At 39.3% G+C, this 9415-nt stretch overlaps 1 long non-coding RNA gene across 1 annotated transcript; it reads right to left on the reverse strand.

Moving 5' to 3' along the window:
* Positions 1–371: 371 nt before the first annotated feature.
* LOC138588380 (uncharacterized) lies at positions 372–8860 on the reverse strand. Its single transcript, XR_011307821.1, has 4 exons — positions 8775–8860; positions 8379–8473; positions 2850–2926; positions 372–2008 (listed from the first exon to the last, which is right to left on the reverse strand). It is a non-coding gene; the product is annotated as an uncharacterized lncRNA (long non-coding RNA).
* Between the last annotated feature and the right edge of the window lie 555 nt (positions 8861–9415).

Below are 9415 nucleotides of genomic sequence, written 5' to 3' on the forward strand. Positions count from 1 at the left end.
GAGATTTTATTACGATATCAGTTCTGGTTCATTGGAACTCTACTGATTTCAGTCTTAGAGATCACATTACTGTGAGAGAGGTTGCATAGCAGTGAACAGTGATTGAATGATTTGTCAATAATCTTCCTCCTTCATCTCTCACATTCAGCTGAAATCACTACAGCTGTAAGGAGGCCATATTTACATGTTGGCACATGTTGTTCCACTCCTGATTTCTGATCTGCATTATAATAAAAAGAGGAAACTACCTTCTGTTTTCTCGTAATAAAGACTTGATTATCTCATTTATTCAAGATAACTAAATGATTGACTCCTGATCATGGGATAACTGCAATAAAAAAAAGGTCTAACAAGGCCGTTCTCGGCAGGTAGTTGTTTCTTCAATTATATTTTATTGCATTTCAGAAAAAAAACTTAGCAAACAATAGATTAAGTTGTTTTTAAAGATCAAATATACATTCAGGGTCAAATTCCCATTTGTAATATTTGACATTGACCTATTGTTTATCTAAAATGCAGTAAGTAAGCGAACAGTACAAAGTTGGCAGCACTACCCAGGACTTCACTAAAAACACCATCCACATAACATACATGTAAAGTGTGAGGCAGAATGAATCTAAAATAGATCACATTTGTTAGAAAAGTGTGAGTCAGTGTTCATAGGCTATTTTAGACTGAAGTGCCAATATAGAAAATCAGAAGTTCAGTGCTGTCACCAGTACAGGGAGTGCACACCATAATGCAGGCAGAAGTAGCTTAGAAAATGTCCATAGTCAAAGTCTCAATTTATTCAAAAAAATCAAAGAGGAAATAAGCCCCCAAGAAAAAAAGCATAGTTAAATATCTTGTGGACATAAACTTATTGGCTTTCTTGCTGAGAGTTAGACGAGAAGATCAATACCGCTCTCTTAAATGTGCTGCGGCAGGTTAGCTTAGCATAGCTTAGCACAAAGATTGGCCATGCTCTGTCCCAAGGTAATAAATTCTGCCTACAAGCACCTCTTAAGTTCATCACTTATCATGTTTTATTTTGTTTGTTTGACCTGTACAAAAGCCACAGAGTAAACATTTTCAGGGGGTCATGTGCTGGTCTATTTCCTGGACAGGACCAGTAGGCTTAGTGGAGACTCCAGGAAGTTACTGATCCCAGCCAAGAAAATATCCGGCTCATAAAGCCCTGTGAAACAGCAGATTTTACTTTTTACACTTGGGTTGTCGTACAGATCAAATGAACAAGATGTACTGTGTTAATAAGGGAACGTTAGAGGAGCTAGAAGGCAGATTTTGTGGACAGGACATTTCCACGCGTATAGTCTTTATGCTAAGCTAAGCTAACTGGCTTCTGGTGGCAGCTTCAAATTCAAGAAAGACCTGAGAGTGGGTATCTTCTCATCTTATTGCCAAGTAACCAAGACGACTATTTGCAAAAAAGTGAGGAAGCATATTTCCTTAAACTTCTTGATTAAGAGTTACATTTCCTTATTTCCATTCATGAGTAAATACAGCGTTACATATGTTTTATTTATGAGTCAGACAGACACAGAGAGAGCAGTCTCTCAGGCTCCAGTTGGCTGCAAAGCTTCTGGACTTGCATCATGTACACACCACATGTTTTTAGTGTGAACATTCATAAACAGAAGTGCAGATCAGTGTCTGGCTCCTCAGAGTTGCTCTCATCTTCTTCTTGTCTTTGTCTGTTTTTAAAGTGAAGGTACATGGTCTGATCTCCTCGTGGCTGACGACTGTCTATCTTTGGTCAACAAATTCAGTTTTAACAATGTTTTTAATTCCATATTCTAATTTTTCAATTATTAATTTTTCCTCAATGTTTAAGACAGAATGTCGTCAGGGTTTCTGAAAACAAACCGTCTTTCAGTGCGAATTTAGCTTCAATTTTACAATCTTTCCTCTAACAATGAGAGCGTTTGCTCGTCTGATGCACCAGCTTCCTGGTGTTCCACTAACGTCATCCCGAGCCCTGGCTCATGCTCTGCACCGCCGCCTTTATCTGGAAACAGAAAAAAAAGTTAGAACTTGGTTCATCGGTTTTCTACTCACATTTTGGGGTATTTTTTAACCAAGCCAGCAGCCTGGCTCCAGGGATGGTATTGTTCATTTGTCTGTTCACTAATTTGGTCTAAACCTTAAACTGTTATAATGTAAGGGTCAGAGTGCTGACACTCTAACTAAGCAGGTAAACACTGTAAACATTATGTCTGCATCAGCATGTTAGCATTGTCATTGTGAGCACTTAAAATTGAATTAAGTTCAATATTTTCTTTGTAAATGTTTGTCCCATGAAATCATGAACAAGAACAGTGTTCAGAGAGACTCAGTACTGGTATATCTCTTTTATATTTAGATCAAATCCTCTATCAAACTGTGCAGTAGTCACAATATAAGCCCCAGAAAATACATTAAATATATCTCTATGTCATTCTTATATCATAATTCAATCAGGCTCTCTTCCTATGAAACAAAATACGATGTGTGCTTACGTTAGCCTGAAACAAACAGTTTAAGCCAATTATATCATGACATTCACCCCTCTATTAACCTTAAACCTTTAGCCTCATAGACTAAAGATCCATAAGTTAGCTAGCAACAGCATGGTGCATTATGTCAGTGAATGATCTGATTGTATTGAAAGCTCTTTGGTTCAAATGGAACCAGGTCATTCTTAAGAGCTGTTGTTTTCCAGTCCAGGAGGGGGCAATAATGCATCACTAAGCTAAGTTATTTCATTCAATACGTCAATTTTACCTGAAGTTCTTAAAATTAAGATTTAGTCTCTTCAAATAAGATGTCTTTTGTTTTTTTAAAGATCTCCACCTCACTAACATGCTTACCTGATAAGGATCAGGATTTTGCCCTGTGCAGCACCTGGAGTGGACCTGCTGATTATTCACCCATACCTCAAAGGAGTCTGCACAAAGTGAGACAGCAAAAATACATCAATTGAATATAAAGTAGCTCAGCATGTTTGTGTACAAATATTATCTGTGGTCAAATTACAACCAGTAAAGCAGGTTAAAAGCAGAGGTGGGCTGGGCACAGCTAAAAGGAAAAGTTAGAACACTGTAGTCTAAACACCGCTCAAACATTAAACCTGAAAACAAAACGTCTTTATTTTCACAGCAGGTTTAAATATAGACAATCTTTGTCCTCGAATGGAACAGTGTGAGGAAATTTTGGGTTGTGTTGATTTTGGCGCCCCCTGTGGACAAAGCCTTACCTCTTCTCTCTTTGCTGATTTTGTACTGTACATGCTTAAGTGGTGGTTTTTAACAAAAAATCTCATCCTGCTTTCTGTAACAGTCATATGTATCACTCACTTTAAATGTTTGCCCTGTAAAATGTAAACAAAGGCAGCCTGCAGTTAATCGCTTCCTATGACACCTACTAAATAATCAATCTTGTCGCTGATGGTCTGGTTTGCTTTTGTAGGTCGTATAGAGAAATGAGAATTCATTTCAGTTGTTTTCATAACCAGTGAAGAACTCCTCACAGGAGCTTTAAATGAGAATCTGGTTTAATTCATAACATATTCTAAAGGTAATGATAGCATTTAGGGCAAGGGTGTCAAACTCATATTAAGAAGTCCGACCCCTCTGAGGACGCTGGACTATTATTTGCCAACATCATTATGACTTAACACATAAATATGTCGGCCAGTAGCAGTTTTATTATATGAAATGATTCAATATGAGCAAACAATCAGTGAACAATCAGTGAGCATGCCATGTTGTTGCATAAACAAGAAAAAATGTAAAATTACATTAATCAGAACTGAGAACAGCAAAAAGTCTGTGCAATCTTCGCAACATATTATTGTGAAATTATATTCTGGGAAAGAGTGTCCTGATTACTGTGTTCTTACAAAGTTCACATGTGAAAAAAGCTGTGTTGATGTGATAGCAGAATATTAGGACAGATTTAAGAGGTTGTTTGGAGCAGATGCTCTGGAGTACCTCCAAGAAATGAGGTCAATGTTCTGAAAGACTTAATTACGGGAAGCATTGACCTCCCCTGTGTTATGACGTAACACATAAATATGTCGGCCACTAGCAGTTTTATTTTATGAAATGATTCAATATGAGCAAACAGATACTTGTACCCATCAGTGAGCATTTCTTTTCTTTTTTTTTAAAGATGATTTTTTGGGCTTTTTTTTGCCTTTATATGATAGGACAGCTGAGGTGAGACAGGAAATGTGGGGAGTAGAGAGTGGGGGAAGACATGCACCAAATGATCGGCAAACCGGGAGTCGAACCTGCGATCAGTGCGTCGAGGACTGTAGCCTCTGTATATGGGGCGCCTGCTCTACCAACCGAGCCAAACCAGCGCCCCAATCAGTGAGCATTTCATGTTGAAAAATGTAAACAAGAATGCAATCCTCGCAACATATTTACAAAGATTCATTTCAAACTTGATTGTCTCTGTCTTTCACTGATGATACATTTGAAAGAATAGATGCTAAACCCTACATTTATTTCTTGCAAGTTGCATGTTAGCTCATGAAAATATTACTAGTACATGATAATACTGTACAAAAGTATAGTAGAAGGAGGAGTGTGATCAAGTGGCATAGTAAACTTTTTCCTATTCACACCACTCTAAACAACAGAATATTTTGTGTTTAAATCTCTTTGTGATTCATGAATTATTCATTTGAAATATTGTTGGTTGAGGCTATAAAACAGCCACCCATTGTCCAGAAAGTCAGATCTGATATCGGGGTTAAACCAGCTGCTCTGAGATCAGAGCATGTGGAATCCAGTGTGCAGTGACAAGACAGAGAGAGAGGAGGAGGGAGGGATTTTGCCAGTCAGGTTTGTGGCCGGCAGTATATGTGAAACTGATGGTGGAAAAGGACGACATCATGAACTAGTTTCTGAGCAGTGGTGATTTTCTCTCTCTCTGTGTCTCTGTGTTTGGTTGGTGTTGGGGTCCTGAGGCTGCTGTTGTGTTGTTTTATTTGGGGGGTGTTATGCCCTATATGTGTTGTTTGGTGTGTTTCTCTGCACTCTGCCATGCAGAATTATTGGTTCTAATACAAAGTGGAAAATTTTTAGCCAGATTTTAATCGGAAAGTCGAATGTTATATTTCGTCTGATTGCCTGAGAGGCCTTCTTGCTGTGTCTCTCAGATCTTTCACAGCAAAGTGGAGCTTCCTGTGTAGCTGATGTTGAAGCACAGATATGTGTAGTTTTAGTGTGTTTTAATAGAGAGGTGTCCAAAAAAAAATTGTGTGTTATCTTGACTTGTGGTCTTCTTTTGAAAAACCATAATGTTGGTTTTGTTAAGGTTAACAGTCAAGGCCCAGGTCTGACAGAACTTATGCATTGTGGTGCCGGGAAAAAGACAAAATGAAGAGTATTGAGAGGCCGAAGGAGGCTATGTCCTAGCCGAAGCCAGCTACTGATCTGGTCAATGATAAGCCAGCGCTGGTAACTGAAAGACCGACGGTGGTAAATGAGAAGTGCTATTCATTCGACCAAGGCGGAAAGTCATGGGTCTTGTATAGCAACCCATTGGATCGGCTACTGGCTAGGCTGGTCATTAGCTTCCGAGGCTGTCGACTAGCACGCGGAAGCTAGCTACATTAGCCATTAATTTGGCTGGTCATTTTCTTCTGTTGGGAAATAGGAGCCAAATGCGGTCCGTTACCGCCACCAACTGGACACACGTAGAATTTATCTAGATTATTTAAATTAGTCTATTTGTTATTAACAAAGAAAGTATTTCCTCCTTCTTTTGCAGATAATTTATTTACGTATTGCTGCTTAGAACGTGCATGTCATGCATTCACTGTTGGTCTACATAGACTTAATAACATTGTATGTTTTCCTCCAATGTTGCTCTAAAGGAGTCTGTAGAAAAGGCCCTAATGCCACAGAGTGTGGCATAGGGCCTTACTCCCTAACTCCTGTTGGATCAGGGTGTGGAGGGTGTAAATGTGGTCTGTGGTGTGGAAATTTGTAAGAATCCAATCTGGCATTTATTTAAAATATGGTGGTCTGTAATAAAACTGAGAATCCTCCTATTCAGAATATCACAAAAGGTTCTTCCCAGGTTACTGAGTGTTATTACACCTTTGTTCCACAGGTCAGGAAAAAGACCAACAGGTAGAATAATATTAAACAGTTTCAGTGAATCCAATTTGAATGTATGATCAGAATACTTTATCATTTCATTTAATATACTGTCCACACCTCAGGCCTTTTTATGTCTGAGGGCCTGGATGCTCTCCGTCACTTCTTGCTCTGTTAAAGATGTTTTTGATCGCTAAAGTTTTCCATTCACAGTGTATTTTGTTTTGTTCAGCGTTCTCTGTAATGTTGCTGTAAAGTTTAGTAAATTATAATCATGTTTCATTTTATCTTCAAAACGTGTTTTCCCCTTATTTTAAAAATACAAAATGTGTCTGTCTCTGTTTTTTTGCTATTATTTAGTAATAAGTTAGAGCAGAGCAGGTGTAGCATGTTATGTATGTCCTGAAGGGTCACCAGTAGGGGGCGGAGCTGCTGCTTGCCTCACTTCAGCATAGTTCTGTCCAGTAGGTGGGTGGGGCTGTAGAGCTGGCTGAAGTGCTGGGAGGAGTGGGGGTGGGAGGCCTCTGGGGGCTCTGGTTGGTTCGGTTGTGGAGGCTGCGTATTGGTGTTGCTAGTGAAGCTTGGATGGCTGTGTTGTTCTGGTGACCCCCTTTGGCCTGGTCTCTCTCTCTCTCTCTCTCTCTCTCTTACTCTCTCTCTCTCAATTCAATTCAATTCAATTCAATTCCAAAGAGCTTTATTGGCATGGGAAACATACATTTACATTGCCAAAGCAAGTGTCAAAATAAAAATACAAATTAAGTACACTAAGATAAAGACATAATGTGTAAACAGAGCTGTATAAAACTGCAGAATTATAATCACATATTTATACTTAAATATGTGGTGTTGCTGAATGTACTCTTAAAAACATATACAGATAAGTAAAGATAACTTAAGATAAAATAGAAAAAGTGTCGACAGCAGTTAAGTAACAGAAGCTACACTTAACAGCAGTAACTTTAGCAAAGCTATTCATCGATCAGGAGCCTTTTCTCAACAAAAGTAGTGCTCATGTTATAAAATTGTGTTTCTGCACAGCTGTCAGTGGTACAAGGCCAACAAAGACACTCCGTTTCAGCGGCGTGTAATGTTACAAAGTCTGACAATTAATAATTTCCCTGTCTAGTCTCCCTACTTTCTTCCGTCCATAATAAACCTGTTGTTGGCCACAATGAACACGGACGCTAGAATCACTTGTACCACTCCACCATCATTCCCCATTGAGTCTCCCCTCCCCAGGTCTGAAAACTCAGATGTTCCGGTGGTCTGAGCTCCTGTTCTAGTCTGATAAGTGACTACTAACAGACCCTGTGCTCAGAGCCTCGGCACCGGGCAGAGTCAGCGAGTAATACCGCTAGCTGCAAGGCTAACTTAGCTCTTGCTCATAGCTGTTACACCGAGCGAACGCTAGAATCAGCTGCGCCTTGATTGGACAATTTAGCTTCCTCTGATTGGATGGTCAGTGGACAAACTGGAGGTGAGCTGATTGGCTGGTTAGCTGAGCCGTCAAGAAATGGTCAGAATTCGTACTTGTAACTCACAGCTCGTAACTTGTGACTTCAGGTTTGTATCTGCAGATAGCAAATTTCGTCCCTAGAATTAGAAAATAAATTGGGCGTCGTGCTTCTAAATTTAAACCACCATATGATTGCATCTGATGCTATCATATAACTGAATCCAATACTCTCTCTCTCTCTGGCTAAGAGGGAGGTTTGGAAAAGAAATCGAAAATCCGCTTTTTGGACATTAGCTACTGAACCGCTAGCCTAATTTGCCAGCTAACAAGGTCACGTCAAAGGTTTGCGCACGCATCGAATATCCAGCCAGAACCGTCATAGCAACGGCCCTGACAACGACACATTGATTGATTGCTTGACACACATATAGACAAATCTGTGTTGAATTCAGACGCATGGTGGTTTTTGATTGGGTTAGGTAATAATGAATTGGACAGAACATAATAAACGCCTATGTAAGCGCTGAAAACAAGTTTATTATTATTATTTTAATTGTGGTGAAAACCGGGACCATTTGGTAGTGAATGTTGAAAACCGGGACATGTTAGTTTGTTCTCCAAATATTTGCTAGGACTATCGGACAAACAAGTTATGTTGATAGTGCACCCCTACTTCCAACATGCCTGCTCTAAATCATTTCTCATTGGATAAGTCCAAGTTCAAAATGTGGCAAAAAAACAAAACTAACCAACAAAAACAAAACACAAGTATTCATCTACTTATCACATTAAAACATGTCTAAATGGAAAGAGATGAAGCTTACTTGGTGGTCCTATCTGTTGTGTCACCTGCACTCCGGGAATGGAGCACAGCAACTGAACCAGCTGCCTGACTCATTGGAGGGTCTGTCAGTCTTGACTATAAAACACAAAAACAGAAGGAAAAGAAACATTAATACACTGCAATGCAATATTTATGACATCATTGAGCTTTAGATTCAAACGCCCTTAACACTTTAAGGGTAAATATGAACCTTCATCCAGGTGAAGGCAGATTTAATTCTCTGTGAAAGTGCTGATGCACAAAGTGTTTCCTACCATTTACTCCAGGACTTATATTTTCTGTAAACAGTAGCTCAAAAGTAGCTTCAAAATGTAATAAATAATAACAATATGTGTCACTTTTAAGAGTAATAATCATAATAGAGTGATAAACTTACGCGTGTTGGATGTGGACTCGAACCATGGTTATAGCCGGTGTGTTCTAGCCTGTAGTCGATGCAGAGCTGTAAACCTTCAGTCCAAAGATGAGCTGAATAACAAGCAGAGTTGGACTACTGCGCTATATTATAGAGGAAACCACACCCAGTGGGAGGGTACCCCAGTCCGTTCTCTTGTGTGTTTTTTCCTGTTCAAACTGGCCTGAGAGAGATCGATTAAGAATATTTCTCCACTAGAGATACAGGACAAATCGCCGCTCTGTGCAAAACAAACCTTAAACAAACATGACTGAGTTGGTCAAATAAAGTGGAAATCTTCTGAAGTTGGACTTCTGACCCTAAGAAAGTCAGACATTTGTTGTAGTTCTGCTGCAGCTCAACATGGAAACCACCCAGGGGAACATGAAGAGGGAATTGCTGACTCAATATGACTGACTCACTGTGTTGAACGGTCAGTGAAGGTTATCTTCATGGACAGGAGGAAAGATAGCAGCAGCTCAAAAGTCTTTCAATGTACAAGTTAGTACTGTATAAAGATACACGAATGAATGTGAAACAATTCTTTAAGGTTAAGAGGAAAAAGTGACTGTAAACAAAAGTCAAGCCAATATTAACAAGAATTGTACAAAAGCTATCAGGTA

This window comes from Semicossyphus pulcher, unplaced genomic scaffold (genome assembly GCF_022749685.1).
Source record: "Semicossyphus pulcher isolate SPU_LCO1_2020_fin unplaced genomic scaffold, fSemPul1.0.p SCAF_1, whole genome shotgun sequence".
Taxonomy (NCBI): Eukaryota; Metazoa; Chordata; class Actinopteri; order Labriformes; family Labridae; genus Semicossyphus; species Semicossyphus pulcher.